Genomic DNA, 27,288 nt, shown 5'->3' with positions numbered 1-27,288 from the left:
TTGCAAACGAACCAAAGGAATAAGAGGACGAGGAGGGTTGAAAATGAAGGTAGGGTGTCACTTTGCAAGAATTATTACTTTCTGCTGTAACGAATGCTCAGAATATACTTGTAAAGGCAGCAGAACATGGCTCGTGGATGGTGAAGCGTCGGGACGCCGATTTCACGACGACAAACGCATCGAGTCGCACACTCGAACGAGCATTAACGCGAGCACGAATAGAGGAAGCGCGAGCGCGAGTGGAGAATCCTCTCTTGTCTTAGTGACGTCGTGGCGTCATTACGAGCGTCGTTCTCTCCCTCTCCCTCTTTCTCTCTCTCTCTCTCTCTCATCCCGCTCGAAGGACGATGCCGTGGTTTTAATTACGCGGATGAAAGTGCACAAGCTGACGGGCGTCCTTCCTCTGCTTCGCTCGTTCGACTCGCCTTTTAAATGGAGCAACGTGTGACACACGTGTGCTGGAGATGTTTCTTCTTGGCGTGAAAAAAACAGGTTGGAAATGCGTTTATCGAAGCCTGTCTTTCAGTGGAATTAAATGAGACTTTTTACGGAATTTGTGTATTACTGTGCTATGAATGTTCACGCACTTATTCTAAGTGGAAATGTGTGGAAATGGATGAGTTAGGAGATAAACGTTTATTTTAATTTTACCTTTTTATCAGCGAAGATATAACGCAATTAACAATATGATAATTGAGTCGGTGGAAAGCCATACTAATCAATTTCGTCAATTGAAAAAGAGGGAAGAGTGATGATGTTGCAAAAAATATTATTTTAAAAAATGTATCTTGTACTTTACATCTTGCATTAAAAAAATGATCTTATCTGCAAAAAAAAAAGAAATTTTCATAAATAACCTATAGTCGTTATTTTTGTAAATTAACTTACTACAATTCAGTTAACATTTTTATTTTTATGATATTGAATTAAGCAGAATCAATGAACGTATTTACTCACCTGACAGGCTCCACTTTTCAAATAATCGAATTCAGCTCGTAATAAATTCATTGCCGGTAAATAAAATCCATTGCTATTACGTGTAATTCGACGATGAATAAAACGTGGCTCCATAATTCAAGATTGTTTAATTCGAGACGGGATGCAATGGAATATTAATCCCATCAAATGGAATACTAATGGAATATTAATTAACCGAATTGACTATTTAACCGATTCTCTCGCTCCACGTTCCTCCCCCACAGCAAGGAGGAACACAGTCGTATACATATATCATACAAGAAACGTGACTTTTCCCAACAATACTTATTCCAACCGAACACGCCATTATCACAAGTTAGATTGTAAAATCGAGCAACGTTATTCCAAACTGCACCATTCACTCACAAAAACCAGACTGTTCGCTATTAACCTATTAACCCTGTGCACGCTTCTTGCGCAACTGAGCATTCTTCCAACTACGTTTCTTTCCTTCATAACACCATTTCCCTATTACCTCGATAACCATCGTTAAGACCAAGCATGCACTCCGACTAGCCAAGCAACTTCCCATTCCACCCTTCTTCCAACCCTTAAGAACAAGAAAGAACCATGGAATTTCTTTCGACCCAGTTCGATCTAGTCTTCGTCAACAGTCAGCCTTTCGCTCCCTCTCACGAACCACCCTTCTAACCACCCTTCTAACCACCCTTGTGTAAAAGCATCCCAACAAACAGATCCTCCGCTATTTACCGAAGAAGCTTCCAGGCCGAGACTTGGCGCGAAAGTTTCGCGAAACTTTCCGATCCCTCGTCTTTAAAGATAGGACGTTGCCCTGGGTGCTCGCGAAGGGGGGTTTGGTACCACTGGCATAGATGCATAAACGAGCAGCAGGCACGCACACAGGCTTGTGCGACGGGCCGCGGGACAAACGCGTGCTGTGCGTGTCGACGAACGAGACGAACGTACCTACATTACATGCAAATAAATATGCCATGCGAGGTGGCGAGGGGTGTATGGCCGCGCGGGATCCGACAGGGTGCAACAATAGGCCCTCACCGGTTGCCATAGTAACACCATCAATCCCTTAGCAACAGCTTGAGATCTTAAAGCCGAGGATTCGCAGCGACTCGCGTGGATCATTTAATGACACGGAGCTCGCTGATGGGATAGGGTTATCGCGGCTGATAGGTTTAGGGCTCGGGTCGTTCGGATGATGGAGGTTTCGGGGATTTTGAGATGAAGATGCTTGGATGAGGTTTGAGAAAGTTTAATGGAGGGACTAGGGAACTTGCGCAGGTCATCTGTTTTAGGTTCCGTGTTTTTGTAATAGGTGGAAGTATGTAGGTGATTTTGGGAAGCTTAATGGCGACTTTTATTCAGCTGGAAATATGATTATGTATATTTATTACATTAATTCGAACCATTTACGTAAAATCTTAGGAATTGGTAGCCTACAAAAATTGCAGAATCAGAAATGACGGCAAACTTCTTGCCCTGTCTTATCTCTTTGTCATTTGATTGTACGCGCGAAGCGATTAATTTTCCAGCGGATTCTTTATTGATTTTCTAGTGACAAAATTTTCAGAAACTCTTTCCCTTCATTGCAGTTTCTTGTCTCCTTTTTTTAGTTACACATGCGAGGTAATTAATTTTCTAGTGAATTTTTCGTTGATCTTCTAGCGATCAGATTTTCAGATACTCTTTCCCTTCGCCAGATATTCTCGGTCGAAATTGATTGATGGAAATTCGATAGAGTGCCTCTGTCGAGTCTCCAAACTTTCAGAGTCCATCAGAGAACTGCAGACGAATCTTTATCCGTTCAAATCTAGGAGTGTGATTCGAGTGTTCTGTATAAACCGAGACGCAGAATTAAATCACGTTGGGTCGCGTTATCAAATTTCCATGCTTCCGTTCCCGCCCTCTACGATTCACCGTTTGTTCTTTTTCCGCGGTTATCGCGTCGAGACGTGACGAAATACGTTTCCCACTGCTTTCCAGCTTGCTCGTACGTGACGTAGATAACGATTTATCCCAATCGTCAAAAGAGGAAAAAATATAAAAAATTGCAAAAACTACCATCTCCCGACCAAGTAACCGCGATGCATTTACCATTCAACGATCTTATAGAATTTCACGCTACGTATTTCCATACAAAAAAGATCTGTTTCCTTCATCCACATTCGATATTTTTGTTTGCGAATTAACATTTAACAAAATCTGATATTTTATTTTCTCTGATGTTAATTGACAGAAACAGCAACCCCACGACTCATTAAAGGATTAACACGATGCTGCTATACTTCTGTCAAATTCGTCTCTGTCGTTTCTACATGTCCGTGCAATTTTACTTCCTCCATCAACCAAACAATAAAATCACCACGATTAGAGTTGAACCTCTCGACCCGCACTTCTTTCTTCAAGAAAAAGAAGGAAGTCTCCGTTTCTCTGGCTCCTCCACTTCGTCCTTTTCTCGATCCAAAGCACGCAGGTAGTTCTCTTAAAACGCCGTGACTCATTTGTCGGGGTAATTACGTATTTATCGCGCGAAATTTCGGACAACTTCCTCTCGCGACGGATCTGGCGCGCGAAAAGGAGCGAGAGCCTCGTTGCCGACGGCCGACAGCCGGATGCGCTGCTTTTATCAGATTTTAGGTTGGCGGCAGGCTCGCCTTCTTCGAGGCCACGAAACCCTCCGGTTAATTAACCGTGTCCGAGGAGAAAGGGAAACGGAACTAGGTTCGCGAACCTGTCCGTCAAACATCTAACTTTTTTCCTCCTTTTTTTTTCCTCCTGGATTTATGTTAATTTAATTAACGTAGCTCCTTAAGTTTCGCGGGTAAAACAGAGGCGCAGGTCGCTTCTATCGTGATTAATTGCAAGCAGAAAGCGCAGATTGTGGGTGAACATTTTGAATAACTGGCACGGTAGATTCGTCCCGGAAAATCCTTCGGTTATTCCGTGTTTGCTGCATTTGATAAAATCGGTATACCGGTCGGTTATTAGAGTATTCCCGTGTCAGAGCTTGTTGTTAGACAGCCGTGACGGGCAGATAGGGAGCCGTAACCAGAAACCCGTAGCCTCTTAGTCAATGGGTCGATACCCTGAATACGGCAGTGCATTCGGCGCCTGGCTATGCAACGACGATAGTTGGGAATTCAATTCAGCTAATACCGTCTTACGGTCCTCTACAAATCGACAGACCACCGATGCATTCAATGAATTCGGATCAACGTCACCCTACCTTTACTCGCCAGTCACGGAGAGCAGTCACGCTTTTGTTTCTGCTCAGCGTTTTCGAACATTCATCGCGAAACTCGGTTATAATCGTCATTCCAGTTTGTAGTTCTGAATAGTTCTGTGATCTTCGTCAATGACGCGTTAAGGAACATTTGTGTTATAGTGGAAATTATTAAAGCATATTTGTTATTTCAAGAGGATCCACCTATGTGTACAATTTAATTATTTATTTATGCGTACAAAGAATTTATTTATTTTATATTAGATGCTTCTATCGCTCCATTTTTACCACAAAGTCCGTATCACGAAAAACGGCGACAAAAATGAGTCACAAAGCCTGGCAAGGTTTCTACCTGTTCATAAATAATAGATACGAATCCTCAAACATTTCCATACGCCATTCTGCTAAATATCACAGCGAAAATGAAACCTAACGTTTAGAATTTTTCATAGAGATTAACGTAGATAACGAAATACGACAGGTACTGGTGAAAAAGCCTTTGCTTCATAAACTGATATCGCTCGACTTTCGTCACCAGGTCCGCTTCAAACAATGTGAAAACTACCGTCCCAAAACCACCACAACGATTGCCAAACACCTATGCCTCTCTCTTTCCACTCGCTTCATTCGCACAAAAAGCTCGTCAGAATTGAACTTAACCCATCCTCGTGCTGTGGCATGTCTCCTGGACGTACGGTTTTGTCTCGCGGCGGGTCTACTTGGAAATTGGCAGAACGTTTCGCGGCCCCGTGGATCGGGCATTGATTAATGGCGCGCCTGTTGCAGCCCCGGTTACAATGCAATTTGCTTTGCATCGGGACGCGTACGTGTATATACCGCCGGTATATCCCGCGAGCGTGTGTTTGCATTCTGAGGGAGGCGAGAGGGAGGAACAGAGGATGGCGAAACGCGTGGGTCAAACGGGCGCGGTGTAGCATTGGGGCCGTTGGTACAGGAGACGATGAAAACGGGAGGGTGCATCGGCGGTCTGGCGGTATTTGCAGCGAAGTGACAAAGCCGTGACAAGAGTGACACGGTGGCATGGAACGGACGACAACTAATTAATCATCCTGCGGAACTGGCATCGCGTTCGGCGCACGTAGGAGCTGGTGCAATGAATGCACCGGCATGCACCTCGCGTCCTTTCCATTCGGACATGTGTCTAACCGACGCACACGAGCGCGTACCGCCCGCAATTGTGTAGATCGCCGGTATTCTCCGTCTTCCTTTCACCCATCGCTTCTACCTCGTGTCTCTGTCTTTTCCTCTATCCATCTTTCTCTTTCCATCCAATTGTTTCTGCCTGCGATTCTCGTCTTTCGCCGATCGACCGGCGGGTCTGTCTTTGTTTACCGGACACCCTCCGGTACAGATCCTCGCCATTGGATTTGCCTATCGGCACTGTTGCAGCTACATTCCCGCCCTTCGCTCCCCTCGGCTATACCCTTGCTGGCTGATTGTGAGTCGCCGTCACGCTTACTGTCGGTCTACGAACGCGGTTCTATCGGCGAGCGAGCCGATTGTTTCGACAGAAGTCGGCCTCGCGCATCCACGCATTAATTACTATGCATAAGCGATGGGAATTAGTGGGTTGGAATGTAATTTCTCTGCGTGGGCTTAGAATTCGGAGCGAACGGTGGAGATTTCACTATTTGGAAAGTATGTTCTTATATTAAGTTCTTGGCTATGGTGTCTTTTGGATTGAAGACGTTCTTGGTGCAACAGTCGAGGCTGTTTTAATAAAATAATAAGAGAAGACACACGCATGTCTGCAGTTAATGGTAGAACAAGTATAAATGGAAGTAAAAGTGATTCTATATGAACGTACATTTCTATCGAATAATCGTTGAAAGTAAACACAGCGCAGAAAAATGTTATTACCATGAGAATACAAAGAACGGTTTCTTCACCTCGCATTTACTTCTGAAAGAAATCGCATCTTCCATCAAATTTCACGGTTTATCTTTCCTCTCCTCAACTCATAACTCGTGTAGTATCATTTTTCCTTAATGATTTTCGCCTCCACTGGCTGGTAAATCAGTTTACTCACAGCCAGTTTCTTTGAATCAACCTAAGAAGCACTAAGAAACACGGTGAGAAGATGCCAGCTTGAAATAGAGAATCCAATTTCTTTTGGAAGAAGAGGCTCCGGTGTTCGATCGACGAGACGGTCCAGGTCGAATAAATATCGTAGCAGTCCAGGGAATCAGATCGACTCGGGAGAAAGAGAGGCATCCATGTGTCTTCGGCAATTTCGTTAAACTATTGAAGTCAAGTGCCCCCCGGAGTGCAAGCCCTCGGTTACGGTTTTCTCCGGGACGTTCCATCGTTTCTGCTTGCTTCGTGTTCCTCCACGAATGTTTCAACGAGACGATAAGCTTTCCTAGCCAACGTACGCAATACACAACCTTTGTCGATTTTAGTCCTACTTGCGTTATACTCTTCCTTTAGGGTAGACAAGCTCGTTCATTCCTTTTTTTCTTTCTTTCTCTCTCCTTCCTCTCTCGTTCTCCATTCTCGTTCATTTTCCTGGGCCATTAGCGACGAAGGAAGACATCAGCTTCCACTCAGTGATTACCGGAGAAGAATTTGCATAACACACGAGTCGCGCTCGTACGACGGCATTTACATTTTATTCGAATCGCGGTAATCGATCGGATCGAGTCTCCCCGGCGCGTTCTGCAATGAAATGAACGCGACGATGGAGGGATCCAGTGAGCCAGAGCATCGCCGCAGCAGAGGGTTTGGCTGCTTTAAATAAAAATAAAGTGGCCATGGATGCGGCCCGGATGGACGCATTAGCGATTGGGGAAAAGCTACGAGTTAGTTTTAACGAGCTCGCTTCGAAACTTCTCTATTATGGACTTTCCTCTTCCGTCCGTCGTCGTTTCCTCCCGTACTTCATTCTGTTTTTCTACCTGCACCGCGAGTGTGTCTTTTCCTTTGCTTGTACGGCAGCTTTGAAGCGGTAGACGACTAATTAGGAACTGAGAAATGTTTCCTGGTTTACGTAGCATTTCCTAACATATTTCAAGTAGTTGGTTCGATTAGTGTAGTTTTGGTGAAAGTTTCTGTAACTCTGTCACTGATAACCTATGCATTATAACATATCCAGCTCAATTTAAAAAAGCATGCAGTAAGTAAATAAAAAAAAAAAGAAAGAGCCATCAATCGAAGTCTCGTCATAAGAGAATCTTCTTCGTCATCTTCCATAGAATCATCGGATATATATCTGTTCCAAATACTGTATATAAATACGTAAATTCTTTCATTTTATTTACAACTTTGCATTCTTATTATCTACAAAATATTTAATCATTGCTGTATTTTGGAAAGAGCAAAGAAAAAGAACGCGCCGAAACGACTAGAACGCAATTTCGAAACGATGTTCCGAGCGGAGCTCATGTATTTTCTGGATAATAATTTCGTCCGGAGTTTCTCTCCCCCTTCTATTACCAACCACAAATTACCGCGCCGCGGCGGCAGTAGTTTTGATATACGACCCGTACTCCTCCGCGATCAAGCGCGATTTATACGGTGCAACAATAACGTTTACCCTCGATACCGGTCCCCCGTGTATTTTACCCGGGGACAGTTTTACCGTCGCGCGAGGCGCAACCAGTGCGAATCCATAACCACGTTTTATACACTTTATCTGCATTAGCAGTCGCGCCACCGTACTCCGATATATTTATTACGCGATACAATTTTTATTTTATTCTGTTTGCGTGACGATTCTTTACGACCGACTAGATTCAAACTTTATATTGACAGTGCACGGCCGTTTAAGGGGTCATTTAATGATAATAAGAAACGAAGAGGCGTACAGGTTTTCGAAAAATTGTTATTTCAAACGTTTCCTCTGTTTATGTTCTATAAAAGAGAGAATAAGAAGGAAACGTGGAGAATACGCCTTATCACGGTGGCTGCAGTTGCAGGTATCTTTGCTACAATTCTAATGGGCAAGATTTGCCGTGAAGCAGATACGAATGTAATTTCAATGAAACTTTTAGTGCTTCAGGATATCTAAAAGGCTTACGTATTCTTAATGTTTCTCTTAAAATTTTTCCTTTTAGTTAATGCCGTTATACATCCCTCGCGCATATCTTCTTGAGTATCTATCAGTAACAGTTTATTTTAAACTCAATATTAGACTAAATAAATTCCAATTATTTACAGTACTATACTATTAGCACTGAAACTATCAAACCGAACAAAATGACAGGTATCAAATTTTTTGTTTTTAAAATTATCCTACGTGCGAATGTTTGCTAAAAATGTATATCTGTTAATGATATTTTTGAAGAAATGAATTTATGCTACGACTACATAAATTTACCTATTTCTTTTTACTTTATTTTACGTATTAAACGTCAATAGATCCACACAGCGTTAAACCAACGAAACAAAAATATCTCCTTTTCACGGTACTCGAAACAAGGTGTCCTGAAACGAAAATTCAGTGTCGATTATTTCACAAAAGACTATTTCGCTATACCTTGAACCCGGTGCGTGAGGGAGCTGGAAGTTGTCCTGCTGTAGCTCTCAAGTATCGCGGTGCGCACGGTCGCGCATAATTCTGCCGCATTTCGATAATAATCGTAATTGAAGCATTTAATGCCCAGTGGCGTCGATATTCCAATAATTCACCGGCTCCCTGTCACGATGCGCAATGGTGTGAGGTGTAAGGATCCCCCCCGGTTCGATTCTCGTGGGATCCGGTCCTTCTCGGTTCCACGGCAATGCATCACTCTGTCCGCAGTCCCGTAACTCACCGCGCCGCTCGCACACGCGTGCCCGCGCGGACAGCACGCACGTAACGCACACGTAAACACATCGTTGGACACGCATGGTCAATAAACGCTCACATACAACCGATCGAGGATAGGTGTGCGCGCATACGATGCGACATAGCGATGGAAAGACGGGGTCGAACAGATATATGGCCCGAAGTGAACGACGTATCTAATCTAACCCTTCTGGACAAGATACTCCGTGATGCGCGACGGGGGTTGGCTCGACCATGCGTTAACCGTGCTACCCCCGACCAGGCCAAGTGTAATCTAAAATTACAAGAATCCACTGGCCGGACCTGTGCTGACCGGGGCCATTTGTCAATCTGCTTGGACGATTGCTATTGACACTTTTCGAAAGGATCGGGCATCTAACTTTCGTGAAGTTGAACGATGTTTTCGACGACGCGGTTAACCCTCCGTTCTTTGCATCATTTCACGCAACGATATTCTTCCTAGAACGCAGTCAGGCGTTTGCAAGGGGAGGAAATGTGCAATGGATAATTAGATCAATTTAATATGGAACGTGGAGGAAGCTTTTGATAATTAAAATGATCTCTTGGCTGCATTTTCCGGTATTACATAATGCGCTTTAATGTTCGATACGTGTCTAATAAAATACATAAGCATGTTAATTATTAAGTGTACATTTTTAGGATTTTTAAGAATTTTTGTGTTTGTTAAAAGGAGAGTAAAATTTAGAGGAACGTTAAAGGATTGGAACGTATTTTAGCGTTGACGAGTAAAAATATGATATACATAATTCTTTGTATTATGCGAAATATAAGTAGCGTAGAATGAATATCAACGATATTGAAACAATAATAAGAAGTCCATTCGTGTGAATATCGGAATTCGATATTTTCCCATTTCAAGCGATTATCTCTGTAACCAATTTCAACTATCCTTTGCCGATTCATCGATTATCGTTACACGCGTTACTTGCGAACCAAAAACTTCATTCTCTAAAAACTCTCAACAAACGAACAAACAAACTCGCTATAAATCCAATCGTCGATCAGGATTACCATCTACAATAACTCAGCGCCCGTAGACCTTCCTAAAACTTCAAAACGCGCAACAAAACCCTTTCCACCGAAACGTCACGAGCCACTCCATCGCTTCCATTCATCACGCGGCGCAAACTTCGAGCGTCGAAGAAGCTTATCGCAAAAAGCATGAACGCGTTCGCAGTTGCAGAGCTTCGCAGTGACTCATTGCGTCGCGCGATGTTACAAAGTTGCGATCCTCTCGCGGCTCCCGAGATATTCATCTCCATCAAGGCTCGGCTAATAACTCGGGCGCTCGGTTCACCGAACAGAAAGAAACAAAACAGAGAGCCCTTTCGACTCCTGCCCTTTGAACTTACTTTCTCGCCATCCTTCCCCTTTATCTCCACGTTTTCTGCAACACCGTGTACTCGTAGATCGAGACCATTAAGGTCGTCTCAATCGCGCCACGGGTGGTCAACTCGAGGAACACCGAAGAAAGAGGCGGAGGGCCGCGCTTGTGAAAGTAGGGACAGACTATTTCGCATCCGTCATCGTTTAGAGCTCGTAAAAGTGAAACGATCACCGGCAACTAAAGTAACGAGGCCTGAACACAGGCGTGACGATCAGATGCCATCGAGCGATAATGCCCGCATCGCGGCATCTGCTAGTCGCGTTCTCGTCACGCTGCGATGCTGATTTCGACCTTGATAAAATTGTGCTACGGCCACCAGGGAACGCGTTCACGCGGGGATAGCGCGTGAAAACACGACACAGAATGCCGATCCTACACCGTCGGTAGCTACTTTTCTCCATAGGCTCCCCGTTGATTTGACCTATTTTTGAGGGTTGAGTGATTCTGAACGAGAATTGAGAATGTGTGTAGATTTGCAGGAGGGATTATTGGTGTCGAAGAAAGTCAATTTATCACCGTCATTATTATCCTCTTGTATTTTTATCTCTGAAGTACCTGTGAGGATTCTTAATCGACCGTAACCTTATTATGTTTGTGCAATTCCTTTTAACCAATCAGAACGACGTTGCGCGTTGTATTATACGTGTGAACTACCGGTGAAAAAGATGACATGTGTCTTTTATAGAGAGCCGTTTCAAAATTCAGTACGTCGATTAACTTACGTTAGATTTGTCAAAGCTGTTACTTCGAATATCTCATAGTCCCTAATATTCTATAGTTTCTAGCGAGCCCTTCTAATTGGTATAATTACATGAACTCATTGCGAATCGTTTCTACCCACAAATCATATTTAACGAAGAAAAATCTTCACGCTAACCACTCACAACGAACGACGCATCTCGCATTCTCGGTTTAATCCATCATCATCGGTGGAAATCGAAGGGATGGCCAGGCCGCTCCGGGCGATAACGGGGCCGGCAACGAGGAGAGCATCACACCGCTGCGAATAGTTCATTAAAATATCCATGAATACGTAATTGTGAATGCGGTCAGAGGCAACGAAATCAGATAAATGAGCGCGTACCAATCGCGCCAAATGGAACAGTAATTCGTACAGGTTTGCACAATTAAGCCAGCCATCGAACAAAAATATTCTATTTCGCTTCCGGTGGCCGCGCCATTAAAATCCTCTGTGATTACTTATCCATTTATTTACGGGAAAGCTGGAGTGACTCCCCCGGGCTCTGAATCGTTTCAATTTTCACCGTTACGGGCTGACCTGGCTGCAAATTGTCTTAATATCCTGCCGTTAATAACGTCGACCACGCATGACACGTGAAACGATCGAGCAATATGGTGGACAATTTTCCATGGCGTCGAGTTCGAAACGAAATCGAGTGAAAGAATAGAAGGTGTGTTAGTCACGGGCCATTTTGCCACCAGCCGTGACCTGTACGCGCGTTGCCTTTATTTTCCAAGCGTTAATTCACTCGAACAGTGTTCGTCCTCTCGTGCAGGAGGAAGTCGAACCCCTCGAACGAACCTTTCTTTTCTCTTTTTTGTCTCTCTCTCTCTCTTTCTCTTTCTCTATGTAAGTCTCTATCTATCTATCTATCTATCTTTCAGTTGTGAGCGTTTTAAAATCCGGCCCGGTTCGCGGCGGTTCGGTCACGTGCCGTCACAGGGGGTGCATCATAATGCGCTCGTCACCGTGCTGTTTCGCCTCCGCTGCTCGGTTCTTCGTGTATCGAGATGCATACGTAATTAACGGGAAGCATTAACGGGAATTAACAGGCGACTTAACGGCGCGGAAAAGTAACGTGGGAGCTGCGAGCCCGGAACACCCGCGAGCCAACCTTTTCGTCGTTTGTCTCGCTTTATTCGGAATTGTCTTTGGTAGTTATTTTTTGTCGAGTGATCGACGTTTGTAAGATTAACAGCCTGTCTTGTTTAATCGCGCATAAATCTTGTGATTTTGTTAGCAGCTACTCAGAATGTTACTCGTTCATTGCATGTAATACTACGTAAGATGAAATGGTATTTTCTGCGATACGAAAAGATATTGAAAAATATTCGAGTACTGACATGTACGTACCTTGTATTACCAAACCTCCGATTAAATAATTGACGTCAAAAGTTGTAATGTATAGCACGTGTAGGGCTCGGTATTACGAAACAAGGAATTAACTGACGTGTCAATATTTTGACGAGTCTGTGCATTTAATGATTGAATTATTAACCTCTAACTGGAAAACGAAATAAATTATAGATAGAATTATTAATCCTGCCTTCCTTTCCTTTCTAATATTTATTCCAGTTAGAATCTATATAGTATATTCAGAAATTTAAAATGCATGAATATAAATCGATTCCCTTTTGTTAACCGTACTCTTATTATTTATCAAAAATGTGTAAATCGATTTGTAGGAGTATTAAAGTCGGCTTGATTTTCAAACGCGTCAGAAAAAGTATATCGATGATGATGATGATGATGCATGTGTACCAGTCACGGGATGGTCAATATGCACACAGATCGCTAATGCAAGCTGCCGTCAGGCTGAAATTACCCAGGTAGAAATGATCGATCCAATTAAGCACACGTTGTAACGGAAACGTATAATCGTGTCTAGAGACGGTTAAAGACGGTCTTGCGTATAATTGGTAACATATAGTTTCGTTCCTTGCTTCTGTTAATATCATACAATGATAAAATCTTTAATAAAGTGCCTGTTACACGGCGATGAATCCTCAGGTAAGTGGCATTCAATTTAAGAACGTAATAACGTCTCGTAATATATCGACGATAAATTTCCTTTGCTTGATCTTCGAATAAATCTGCTTCGAATAGTATCGAGGCGAAAAACATTGTATCGTATTAGCGTTGATTTAAAAGTTAGCGAGCTACGGTTACGTGACACACAAAGACCCCACGATCGCTCAGAGATCTCAATTAGACGAAATAGTCGTATAAAGAAGGCGTTAATTACACCGTTTGAAACTTTCTCGTGGATCTATGTGTTTTGGAAGAGATAAATCTCACTATACTTATTTTACTATACTAATTGCTATATATGTACTATATTATGTATATACATTGTAAAATACTGGCGTAACTCTGGAAGAGAACGGTGGTATAATTTTTGTATCGTTTCTATTTCATTTATATGAAATCTGTATCGTTGATAAAAAAGTGAAGTACAAAAAGAAAATCCAAGTTCAATTATTTTTTGTGGAATATAATAGTTTTAAAACGATCCTTGTCTTCTTTACCTAAAGTAGTTAAAAAAATAGAATATTATATAGTATATAAAAATGCGTTTTTTATAGACAAAATATTCTAATATTACTTTATTAATTTATTTAGTTATTACTTTATTAACCGCGCTATAAAAATATTCATACAATTAATTAATTAATAAACAAAATGAATAAGATATAACCATTCTCAGCTATTCTTTTCTTTGCCTCTCATGGACCTTCCCTCTTTATCAACCTGTCCGTAGTGCGTTCCATGCTACTTCAAACATTCCCACTACTCCATTCTTCAGCAACAATAACATCCTCTAAAAAAACCCGCTCTGAAAAAAATCCTTGCAATTGCAGACGATCGTCAGAGCGTAAAAAAGGCGTGGAAACAACGGGTCGTCGGTTCGATTCAAAGGCGTGAACTATCGGTGAAATGATCAAAATAATCGAACGTAGACGAAGGAAGCGAATAGCGGAGACGAGCACATCGTAAAGTGAATCTCATTAGCGATACCCTGATGCATAGCACGGCTACGGGGGGCATCGCTTTGATGTCGAATGAACTGCCGCCCCCTGAGGGTCATAGCACGCGGCATTATTGTTATCACGAGACGAGGCTGTTTCTAATTATCGGAAAGGAACCGGAAGTCACAGCCTGCGACGCCGTCCTCCACTCACAGAAGAACGTTATTTGTCCTACGTTAAAGGCACGTACTCACTGGCGATCAGTTCACGACTAACCTTAGCGAGCGATACTCGATAGAACGATCACAAGTATTTTATATCCAACAAACAGTCTGTCGATGTCGCAAAAATATTCGAATCCTATGATGTTTTTAACCATCTTGCTCTACGCTTCAAGTATATATAGGAATAATTAAAGAAATATTTTAGGTTACGATAGGCTGTAATCTCCTGTTAAAATAAACACTTTATTTGTTTATTTATCCTAGATAATTTTTTATATTTAAGTACAAATGGAAGATGTTTACTTTTCGCGTTACAGAAATATTAAAGTAAATCGTGTTTTAATAAATGTCAACAGTACGCAAACAAATTATGTTGTCCGTGAACTGTTTGCGAACATCAGTGAGAACGCACCTTAAGGGAAACAAAGGGAAAAAGCAAGGCAAAGGGATCGAGGTCCGCTTTTGGTCGAGCCGTGAGGAAAGACAAAGCAAGGGGTCGATGGCCCACCTGTTCTTTCGGAACCCTCCGACGAATGACCCCTGTAGACGAGTTACACGTATTCCTCGGTCCCCTGTCATTAATCATATCGACGCCGTTGGATGATCGGTGTTAAGTGCGTTGCGTGCCACCAGATCTCCTCGATCGCGGTTTGTTTGCCTTTCATTAATATTCGATTTCGATGCGACGATGGAGAATGAATTTCTCCCATGGATTAATTCGAGAACGAGGAAAGTGGAGTTTAAGTCGTTGATGTAGTTTTATGTTAATTTTAAAGTTAGGATTCACGAGGTGCGAGGAAAGATTGACATTTTCTCTTTATTTTGTGATGGGTTTTTCAGCATAGAATGTACAACATCGAATTAGTGAGATTTTGGTGTTTCTATAGGGAAACAAATTGCGACATCAGTCCGTAACAAAGTACAACATCAGATTTAAGGATTAAATAATTATTCTCAATCTTTCACACTAACAGGTTATCCTTTTATTTAATCACGTCAAAGAAAAATACTTTTACATAGCCATCAAATGACATCAAACACAAACAATCAACAAATCTCAACTCTTCTAAACTCGTCAATTCAGCTAACGACAACATGAAAAATTGTATTGTATATACATTTTTCAAAAGTATCTTATTGGGTACTAAAAAGGAAGAAATACTGAAAAAACCATAAATCCAAGGTCTCGAAGCAACTAGTGGAACGAAGGTCTTTCACCTGCGTCCAAATGACATCACCTAATTTCCTCCAGAAAGTAATCAAATAATAGTACCGTCCAACATCGTCAGCGTAGCAGCAATTTCGGTTTAATCGCTCGTTCCGGAATCACCCCCGGTGACGCTTCGGAAAATAAATTTATGAAAGTCCGCCACGAGCACATGTCACACTGATTGCACATCCGCTTCCGCCGCCGCTAGGTACGAAGACAGCGCGCCATTATAAAACCGGCCCCACGAAAGAAACATAATATTTATTGCCAGCTTCCGTTCAATTAGGGGTTGACACGGCATCGCGACGAAGGGAGAGGGTTTGCTACATCGAACCCGCTTTCATCCCCCCAAAAATTCTGTGTACCCTGTCCGACCCGCCTTTCTCTGTCGCTTGTCGATGCTTTCGAAATCTATGTTCGCTTTCACCCCCCGCTCGATGGGGTGTTCTGAATTTATATATTGTTCACCCTCTTCCGATTCGGGACGGCACTCGCGAAATGGCTCAAGAGGCTTTTTTTCCTTTTCGCCCCGCGTCGAAACGGGGTTGGAACCTCGAGTGTCGAGAACGTGGGAAGGGGTTTGTAAATTACCAGTATCTTCTCTCCTCTTTTTTTTTGTCAGTGTCTCTTGCCTTATGTTGGATAAATTGAATGAGATGATCGGAGATTTGTTTGGAGATCGCGGTGGAAGAGGTGTGTTATTTTTAATTAATTCGACTATTACAAAAATATCTATTACTAACGTCATTACTAACTTAACGTAATGATGACCTTTCTCCTTTCAATTATATTTTTAGCTAAATCAAATAATTTTCTCTTACTCGATACAGATAAAAAACACCCGTTATTACGATGTTATTATAAAGTTAAGTGTCTATTTCCGATAAAACTACCACTGCCACTGTACTTCAGACTAATTCTATTTATAATATCGACTGTGTGACATTTTCAGCACACTCAGTACGCACACTCTCCTGTCCTCGTCTGTTCTACAACTATATAGTATATACGTACATACAATACAGTTTGTTGCTATTTTTCTTCAAACACTATACAAACAGCGTTGAGCAAAGAGGCGTGTTTATTTTTAAACTTATAAGAGCGCCTCTATTACATAACCTATATTTATATTGACATTAACTTCATATACTACGCACGCTATTTAATATTTAATAATAACAATCCACAATATGTATATATATATCCACAACATATATATCAACAAACAATAAACAATCTCATTATCGATTTATTTTTATTGATTCACTAATAAGGTGTAGTGAAGCATACTCTTTCACAGCGGTCCCATGGTGTAATGGTTAGCACTCTGGACTTTGAATCCAGCGATCCGAGTTCAAATCTCGGTGGGACCTGAAGTTAATTTTTTTTTCCCTTTTTCAACTATCATTACCTACTCTTCGCACGCCTACACTTTATACCATTTAACAATATCAACCCATTTTCTTTTTATTTTATATTTCCTATTAAAAAATCCCGCTTACGATCTACAATCACGCCAACGCGCACAATCTACGCTCACCACTTATCTTCCTACTCCATCGTAACAACACGAAGCGACAGAGAGATACGTATCTACATGGTGCGCAATATTGTAATGCGTTTTCGCTGTTCGATCATTTTTAATGAAACGCCAGAATGCATCTTACGTGTCGACGTGAACGTCGATCGACATATGACGCGTCTCTATATCCGCGAAATCCCCGTGCCTGACGCTTAATCCGTAATTATATAACGTGTAGCCGGCGATAATTCATTTATTATACATGTAATTCGATAATCGGACAGAGGCGTAGACCGCGTGTTATCGTCCGTTTCCACGAAGGTAGCGGTGCTTTTTCGCCTCGCGATGTCGGGCTTATCTGGAATCACCGCGTCCCGGCTACCTGGCGTGTAGCTCACGGATCAAAAATGCATCCGACCGCTAATTATCGGCTAAATTAAGCCCTACTCCGAACGTACGAAACGTTGTAAGTAATTCGCTACCGATGACAGATTACGCGTTCACAACGACGCGCCATTAAAGATTGATTAAAATTGTAGAAATTATAGGCGCGCGGTCCCTTCGATGATGTTACCCGCAACGATGTACGTAGCACGATTATTTTCAGTTCTTGTTGTTTTATCTTTCAGGCTACAACGAAGTGAAAATGTAGCGGTAAATTGCCGTAGAAAATGACACGTGTTTATATGTTCGTTTTTATTGCCGTAGTTAGAGATAAGTGCGTGGTTGGAAGTGGTGAATGGCTTAGCGAATGATTATTAGATCCAGTTGATACGGATAAGGTAAGGGACAAGGTAAAGAAGACATTCAGTGCATTATATAGATTTTCAAACAGCAACTCAACGTTTGATACCGAAACACAGAATATTTAATCAGCGTCATTTTTCGCAGTCTTGATATCCATCGCGTTTATCTTTCGTTGGAAAGATTTTTAATTCGAAAAGAATATGAAGTTGCTTCTAACATATTTTCTGGTTTTCATTTTATGTTAAAATCTCTCTACTTCTCCAAACTCGGGTTTCTTTTTCCAATGAAACGAGAATACGACAAAAAGAAGGCAAATATTATCTGTATCGAGTTTACATATCACTAAAGCGATCTATAACAAAAATAAGATACAAAATAAAAATCTGTATTGCTAATATAATTAAAGTTAGGTACTAGATTGTCCCAAAAGTTTCTTTCCTTTCATACGTGAAATAATAGATGCACAATATTTTTTATTTTACATTAATTTATGCATTTATGTATGATCCATTCTCTAGTAATAGAATAAAATGGATCAAACATAATTCAATAAAATAATATAAAACAAAAAATATTGTGCATCTACTGCTTCCTTATAAAATGAAAAGAACTTTTGGAACAACCTAATATAAAAGCATCAGAGCTTAAAGTGCAATTTAATAAGTAAAAACTGTAGCATATTCAAGTGAAATTGAAACTATCCGTAACCGAAACCAAAGCAAAAGATGAATATTTTCCCTCATTATAAATATCAACTACGCCAAAATTCAATGATGAAAGGTGCGAACGATTCACGCGCAATTATGTTTGCTATCCACGCAGCACACGTGACCAATAATCCGACCATTCGTACGACAAACATATGTATAGCCATAACATATTCGCGTCTAACGTGGCCGGTGCTCATCAATCATAATTACAAAACGCCAACGCGAATAGTAAAATCACACAAATTACACGTTCGCCGCTCTCATCGGCCGCTCTGTAGCACGCGAGCGCATTATTACCGAGCGTTTCCCGGTATCAACATTAATCAACCAGCTGTCTATTCTATATTTCCGTCGAGGTTGTCGCATTGATTTCGATCCCCTTAAATCAGTCGTGGAAAAACGAATTTCCCGGCGCGACACGATGTTTCGCGATTCGAACGACGCGTGAAACATTGGATTGCGAGTTCATCGTAATTTATCGACAGCACGTGTTTTATGGGTTTTCGTTCACGCGGCGCTTGCACAGTGCGTAAACAGCGGTTTCAAGTTTCTACAGAGGCAGCTCCTTGCTGGGAAAGCAGATTTTTTCATTGCTATTCATACGCCTCTGTAAGTAACTGCTTTTGTGGCTTGCGGTTCAATTTGATCTTTTCGTTTCTCGAAATTCTTCAGGCAAAGTTGCACTCGATATTATTTCACTTTGTTACGATCTCCGAATTTTTCTATACAAATTTCACACTCGTTTCAATGTGTACAAATTTGTAAAAACATCATCGTATAAAATTAGGAAACGAAAAATTACATGTATCAAGGGAGATCATCAAAGAACGTATCAGGGTTAATGTAATTTTGGATAGAACATTGCGCGAAGAATTTTGGAAAAGTTGTTTACCATGAAATAAAAGTTGTTTCCATCTCTACATGCTAACAACATGTTCGAGGATAAATATTAAATGGTGTTAATAATCCATGAAAATATTTATTCGTTAAATCTAAATAAACAAACATCTTTTTACATGTATATCGTTGATTCTGAAGCTTTCTTTGTCCTTTGATAGTTCCTTGATAGAAAACTTTCAAGCTACCCCCAATACAAGAACAAGTAGTTCGTCAACTTGTCCTAATTGCACCGATCCAAATCCACAGGTGTCGAACAAATTTTAGATTCCACTACAAACAGTGAACGACGATCCGTTATGATAATTACAGTCTGTGATGAGCAATCGAGGATAAATGGTCGGAATAAGCGATCACCGTTCGTTAATCCCTGGAAAATGGCCGATTTCGCGAATCAGATTTCCTGGGACGACGAAGGATAACGAAAACGGGGGGCCCAGACTACGACGTTCCCGTACGATCGTTACAGCAAGTTCATCAAGATGTGACAACGCCACCGTGAAACTGTCGCACGCTCGTAAAATACTTTCTCAATTTAAATTTCACCCAGACGATCCCTTGGAAGTTTCCGGTTAACGAGCGGAACCGCCCTAACTCAGTTGGACGATAAAATACCGGCCTCGTAATGACGGAACGTGTAATCGAGAATCACACGAGCCATCGTCCGTAACACTTCGCCCGCGGAATTGCACCTCGTCCGCGGATAGACTATCCAGACAGGGCAGACGGTATCAAGAATCTTGCCACACCGTCGTCAACCGATCTTAGAGATCGTTTTGTACCAAGAACTTTCGAATCTTATAGTGTAATTTTATTTCTGAACCTGCTGATAGTGATTTCTTGATGGTGATGGTTTGATCGTATCTAAGTTTATAAGATTCAACTACTTCTCTGCATTAATATAATCGTACTTTATTCTCATTGTATTTTGGTTTCATTGGGCGCAGATTTGTTTAAGTTTTAATATACTTTTGTATATGTTTCTGAATATATGGGTGAATTTTTCGTACGAGATTCGTTAGGAAGATATATAACCCAATATAAGTGTGCAGCTATAAAATTGTTGATCTATTGTTAGTTAGATTTTGAACAAAATCATGAAAGATGTTTCATTTTTATTGTATTCCACTGCTATTGAATCACTATGTCAAACTTTAAAATTCTAATAGACTATGGAAAGAATTTGGAACGGGAATTCGTGAAGCTTTCACCAGATTAAAACACCGTCCAACTACTTCTATTGTCGTCTTTATACGAAATAAACTGTCCTCATACTGTTACAGAAAATAGAAAAGATTCCTGCAACTATTCGAGACACCAAGTTGATCGATGTGAGCGTAGAAGATTAAATAAAACAGTTATTAATTCCACGTTAGCATTGCTATCGTATTTAGTTACACATTCTGATACATTATCGTTTATTGCGTGTAAAATTACCAATCACGCTAAAAAGAATAACCAAAACTTATCAATACATCCATCTATTACGAACAAATTAAACGATTCCTGTTGCCATACCATTTTCTAATTGAATGTCCAACACGTTTGTGTCGCTTTTATTCCAAAAGTAAGTAAGTACTCGATAAATCCCTCGCATTCAAAATGTTTTCCAGCCAACTGAAAAACCCCTGCTACTCGTCGTATATAAGCCACGGCGAAGTTACTTTATGCTCCGATTTAAGGAATACGCGGCGTGCTCATAAACCATAAAAGATTCCAGTCATAACTCGAACGGTATCGCATTTTATTTAATTGCCCCGCGGCTCTTACACGGCCCTAAAGGAAAACAGGCAGCGGAGAACTTGCGTGCATAATATTATTTATTACCAAAGAAGCTGTTAAAGTTTAACGCCTGCCGCGCGAAATTAAACGCGATAAAATGTTTGTTATCCAATCGTATCGCGCCTCTAACGTCTCCTCAATGTCACGCTTGTTCCGCCTCGCTATCTCTCGCGGATAAGACGCGACTTTACAACCGCGAAGACGCTTTCGGCGTTCGCCCTACCGAGCGCACGACGATCAATCGAAGACGCTTCGATCAGTTAACGCGACTGCTCGTGACTGATAAAGCCGACACGTCGAGAGTAAAGCCTTCTTAATGCACATTCGATTTAGTTTTATTCGTTAAGATGTACTATACTACATTTTTAATATAGATATGACTGGCGCAGTCTACGAGCGTTTACAATTGAAGACCATAAGTGACAAACATGATATACGCTAAGTTTCTGTGCACTTATGGGATATTTAAAAATGTAAAAATGTACGTAACATGCGCAAGTGTAAAAAATATTTAAAGCGAGGTAGTTGTTGCAATGTTTAATGGATGGGGTAAATTTGTATTTAAAGAATAAAAGAGAAGATGTGATTTATCGCGTTCTTTGTCTGTAATCTTCGGTTACGACCCATTGGGTACTTCAACAGAAACAAATTGATACGATGTGAGAAAAATTGTTACATCTTTTAGTTTCCAATTTTTGTGATCTTCATTCGTGTTTCTTATTTAATTAAGAATATATCAAGATACATATACATACGTTTTAATGCCTGTTAAAATCCTTTTCATACATATAGGAAGTGAAATTTTGAAAAAATAACTTGGTCAAAACGTTGATTAAATTAAAAGACCAATACAACGCATTCAGTCGTTCAACAAGATTTATAACTCCAGCTCAACCCTCGAATAAAACCCCTGTCACCGAAAAAAAAAACGCAAGAAGACATCGACGTCTTGGGTTAAGAAAACTTTGCATATTTTTAATAGTCGCAGGCATCTCGAGCCAATTTCCCGTTTCACCATAAAACCCCAAACGCTTGAGATTTATGGCCACCGCGTCAATTATAATCCGTTTCATTCGGAAACCTTCTTCGTTTCGACAAACCTAACCCTTCGCGACTCTGCTGCACACCCTCGAACTTATATCGTAAAAAAAGAACGATATTAGACGTTCTCCCTCGTCTTCCCTCTCTCGAACCTACCCGCTCGGCAAGCTGAGATGGAGCCTGGCTTTGGGGAACGTTTAAATAAGACGCGAAATTTTTTATACGGGTAAAAAGCGCGTGGCACGACGAGGAAGGCACAACGAGCTCGTTCGTAAAACGTACCCCACCGGATGGGCCAGAAATGGCCCCTACACCGTATCGAATGATTACCACCGAGGAACGTACAACGTCGCGATTTAACTGCCCCTTAAAAATTGTTTGTCTACGCGGCGTTTTAACAACGCGATCCCCGTATACGATCTCTCGTTTCGTTCGTCCCTCGTCGATGTTCTCCGTTTCGCGACGTTTAAGGTGGATTTTAATGTATGCGCGGAAAACGACGCCGGTGGGTGCCTTTGATGAGCGAGCGTTTAAAACGCGAATATTTGAAAGTAGGGTAAAAAGGGAGAAGATATAGTGTTAGGAAATTGAGTCGTAAATGGTACGGTTTTGCAAATGGTTGCCTGGAAGTGAGAGGGTTCGATGAATAGGGTAGTTTGTTGGTAGTAATTGTTAATGGTTTTGGAAAGAGTGGAGTTTTCTTTTAGAAGAAAATGATGTTTTAATTAATATCGGTAAGTAAAGATTATTGTTGGGGATGAAGCGTGATAATCATATTGCGGGTATTTATACAATCTTCTATTTTTATGAATATAATTGAGGGGGCGTAGTTTAAATAAAGATTTGTTTTGCTTATTTTGTTCACTCAATAAAAATATTATAACGAGTAGTTTATTCTGGATAATTTACAGATTTGTCACTGTTACGTGCATTCTCTGCATTTGTACATCTTTAACTTTCCCAAAGGTGTCTAAAAATTCGTAGTCTGACGATGAGTTTCAAAGACATTGTTTATTTAAAAAAATTGAAATAAAATACAACAGTGGTTTGATTGTTTCGTCCGTGATAATTTGATTGTATAGCGTAATTTAATAATTATTGATTTACTTTTTTCTATAAGAAATAGTATTTTCCAAGCAATCCCATCGACGACGTTAGTTTAGGACTTAAAGTGTATATCAACGAGTTACATTTCATCGTGGGATTAAAATAAAACAAGATTGATAAAGTTTCAGTAATTGGTTCTGGAGTGATAGAGAGTCTCCTAATCTGCTTATAACAATATACTCGTTATAAAACAAGGCATCTGGAAAATATTATTTCCAAAAAACAATCCAATAAGTAATACATTATATCATACATTTCAAATTTAATACAAATATTTTATCTACGAAATAGTTTCTCTAAAATCTTTCGTTCTATTTCTCAGAGCATATTATTCCTTATTTCCATGTTTCTGTATTCCTGTATGTGCTTCTTTCTATTTATTTAACGAAAGTCTTGGACTTTTCACAAATCCCATCTCAAAACTGGGTTAAGAATCTCTCTCCTTAGTAACAGAGGAGAGCACGAAAATAGAGTACGAAATATATGGAAATGCTATCAGTTAGATAAGCGCTTTTATTTAAAAAAAAAAAAAAAAGAAGCATCGCTTACGTTCGTTTCTCGATTGCGTATCGTAAATTCGATAAGCTCGGTTCCAATCTCCTTGGTTTTCGTCACTGCGCATAAAAATTCGCTACGTCAGCAGTACTATCGTCTAAATAGCCGAATTCGTTGCTTCTAGGTCAATGTGGACATTCCTGACCGAAATGCAGAAACAAAAAATCAACGAATCGAATGGAGCGTCGTACGAGAAGCGTCTGATTCTTCGTGTCTGACCATGACCTGGAAAAATCTACTTGCTTCAGTTCCGCAAGGAAATGGGATTGCGATGGAATTGGAAGTTTTAGGGGAAATGGTACCTAGATTTTTGATACGTCGGAAAAATTGTGCTGGTTCATTTTCTTTCAAATGTTAACCTTAATTCAAAAGCTATTGCTGTTTCTCAAATTACTTTTTGTGTTTTTCCTTTTCGCTCTTCTTCGATATCAAGTGACCTAAAAGTTGAATACCTGAGTATGAGGTTGTAGATTTTAAATTTCATTTTATTTGTATGTTATATTATTTTCTTTTATTCTACTACATCCCAATAATTTATTTATAACCGCATTTTACCTTAATTAAATATTTTCAGAGTAGCTTGCGCGTTATCTAAACATCTAATTTTCAAATTACTCTGAGTGCATCTAAGTAATTAAATAACTAAAGTTATTACATTACTCATTTTAGATTAGCTTCTAATTACCAGATAAGTATTCTATTAATTTATATAATATCCTTCAGACTATTTTTTCAAATTTCCATCCATGTCAAAAATTGTAAATTGTTTCTCTGTCAAACAATCAGAATTCCGCCGGTAGATTCCGCAATTCATTAAAATATACCTAGAAATAAAAAAGAAGAAGAACGAGCCTGGAATTTTTCATATCCGAAAGCCTTCGTTTTCTCTCTAAATTCCCAGTTAATTCAATAATTTGTCGCGAAAGAAAAAAAAAAAAAGGAAATACGTTCGCAACGTACAACAAGCTTCTTTACACCGTGAAAACTGTCTCTGCAAATACGTGGCCCACGGGAGGTCCCTCATTAAACATTCGTCTCTCGTTAAAGTAGTACGCGATCTAGCTCCTTAATTCGGCGATGAGGAGTAATTAAGCGACGCGACGAACAGCGCAGCTGTGAACACGAGATGGAGAACACAGAGGGACGTCGAGGTACTTTGTTTCGCAGTAAACCAGGTTTAATGACTTCATGTAAAAATACCCCATCGACTTTACGATATAGCTTCTCCTCTGCGTCTCTTCCCTACCTTTCCATCGTGTTCTTCTTCCGATGCTTTCGTTCCATGTTCCTCGTGATTCTCTATACTTCTCCTCGCAGGGTGAGTTTTCGGCTACGACCATAATTTTATAGTTTTATGTAAACTGTATCGAGCCATGAAACACGCGGCGCTCTACGATGGCTTGATGGTGATTGGCGTGCAGCACGAGATAGAGAGAGATTTCTACGGGGTATAAAATTTTCACGACGTTCAGTCTCGGCCGCCTTTCACACGCAATTCTTTTTCGTCCGCTGCCTCGAGACGTCGTAAATAAGTGATAACTGGATCGCGGCACGGCGGAACGCGTCGTCAGCGATCGTCGGCCTCAGTTTCGACATTGTCCTGCTTTGGATATCGGAATTTCGGTGGTGGCTTTTTGACGATGTTGTTGATAGGCGAACTTAGTAGTCTATATTGGCAAAGAAAGGCTCGAAAACGAAACTTTCTGCGAGAAATATGAGTAAAATCGTATTTGTCTTGGCCGAATGACCTTACTAGAAGGCAATTGGATAGATTCATTTGGAAGAAGTATAGGGTAATATCGATTTATATTGGAAGAAGAAGACACAAGAATTAAATTCCTTACGTCCTTAGAACAGATGAAATTACGTCTGTTTCAGCTGAATAAAGTTATTGGGAGATGACTGAGCAATTTATTCAGTTTCACGTTCCCTGATAATTAACAGTTTGAGGGTGGAGCAGGAAAGTGGAAATATAGAGCAACATTGGTTCACATTGGAAAAGAAGGGGTACAAAGTGAAGCTCTTTCTTGGTTGAATAAAGTTATTGGAAGGCAATGGAGTGATTTATGTAGCTTTACACCCCGTAATAGTTAAGAATTTGAGGATGCAGCGAGAAAGTAGATGTATAGAGTAATATTAATTTCTTCTGCCAAAAAGAAAATCCAAGAGAAAGATTTCTGATAGCCAGAACAGTTAAAGCGGTGTATTTCATAATCTATGGATATTTAGTCGAATAAAGTTATTATGGAGTAACTGAACGATTTATCCAATTCCACGTAACTTAGTAATTGCTAATTAGGAGCAGAATATAAGGGTGAAGTACGCTCTGATGTTCAAATTACGCACGAAGGCTTGACATGACGCAACACTCTTCGTTCGTGACGTAGGTCAGGTAGTTCATATAGATCTTCCTTTGACCTAATTCTACTTTCATTTTACGTGATGGATAAAATGTCAGAATTTATGAAAAATATTGGTTTCTTATAAGTGAAAATGTATAACTGGTTAAATATTATTGTTATTGTTTAATAAATAATTAATTTATTGAAGATTAATAATTCCAAAATAATACCTTACGGTATATATGAAAAATTAGAAGTGGACCTCAAGCCTTCGATAGCTCAGTTGGTAGAGCGGTGGACTGTAGTTGGAAAGTAAATGAATGGACATCCATAGGTCGCTGGTTCGAATCCGGCTCGAAGGAATATTTTTTATTTCGTGAATTATAATTTTTGCATTAAATATTTGCATACAGATATCCACTTGCAATCTTTTGTATATATTTGTTAATATTATTAATAAACTAGTAAAGATGTTGTACAATTTTGCGCAAAAACTTATCTGGCCATAAATACAGTTACGAAATAGAAAATCAATAAGAAGAAAAATTTACTGTGGAAACTTAATCGAATAAAATATATAGATTAAATTATAAATTAATTCAATATGATTCGCTATACGAATAGAATTGAATCAGATCTAAAGAAATTCGATTTATCGTAAAGTTTCCTATTTTCAACTAGATTATTTTTAGTAATATGTGTTTATATATATATGTGTTCCTCTTGCTGAATGTCACCTCTATAAATATTTGAATGAAAAGAAACATTAGTTTGTCATACAATCACATGTTTTGTTGTTAGAATCACTGAAAAAATTATGAGAAATATTTGTGCAACATTGATCAATTAATAAATTATGATTTTTCTATTAATACCAAAAAAAAGCGAATGCAAAAAAAGCAGGTCTCTCGAGATTCGAACTCGGATCGTTGGATTCAGAATCCAGAGCGATTACCATTACACCATGAGACCGCTTGGAACAGGTACTTCTTCTCACCCCTATCAAGGTTTTGATAAATATTCCACTATTATAGTAAAAATGATTTAGAAAAAAGATTTTCTCCTC

At 40.1% G+C, this 27,288-nt stretch overlaps 1 protein-coding gene and 2 non-coding genes across 3 annotated transcripts in view; 2 read left to right on the top strand and 1 right to left on the bottom strand.

Annotated features, from left to right (window-relative positions):
* Nucleotides 1-27,288, bottom strand: part of LOC122575485 — a 195,951-nt gene that overhangs the window by 54,761 nt on the left and 113,902 nt on the right. The window lies entirely within an intron of this gene.
* Trnaq-uug lies at nucleotides 16,821-16,892 on the top strand. Its single transcript has one exon. It is a non-coding gene; the product is annotated as a tRNA-Gln (tRNA).
* Nucleotides 26,491-26,584, top strand: Trnay-gua. The gene is made up of 2 exons: nucleotides 26,491-26,527; nucleotides 26,549-26,584. It is a non-coding gene; the product is annotated as a tRNA-Tyr (tRNA).

This window comes from Bombus pyrosoma, linkage group LG2 (assembly GCF_014825855.1).
Source record: "Bombus pyrosoma isolate SC7728 linkage group LG2, ASM1482585v1, whole genome shotgun sequence".
Lineage (NCBI taxonomy): Eukaryota > Metazoa > Arthropoda > Insecta > Hymenoptera > Apidae > Bombus > Bombus pyrosoma.
Note: the sequence above shows the minus strand (reverse complement) of the source record. Positions and strands in the feature narration are given on the sequence as shown.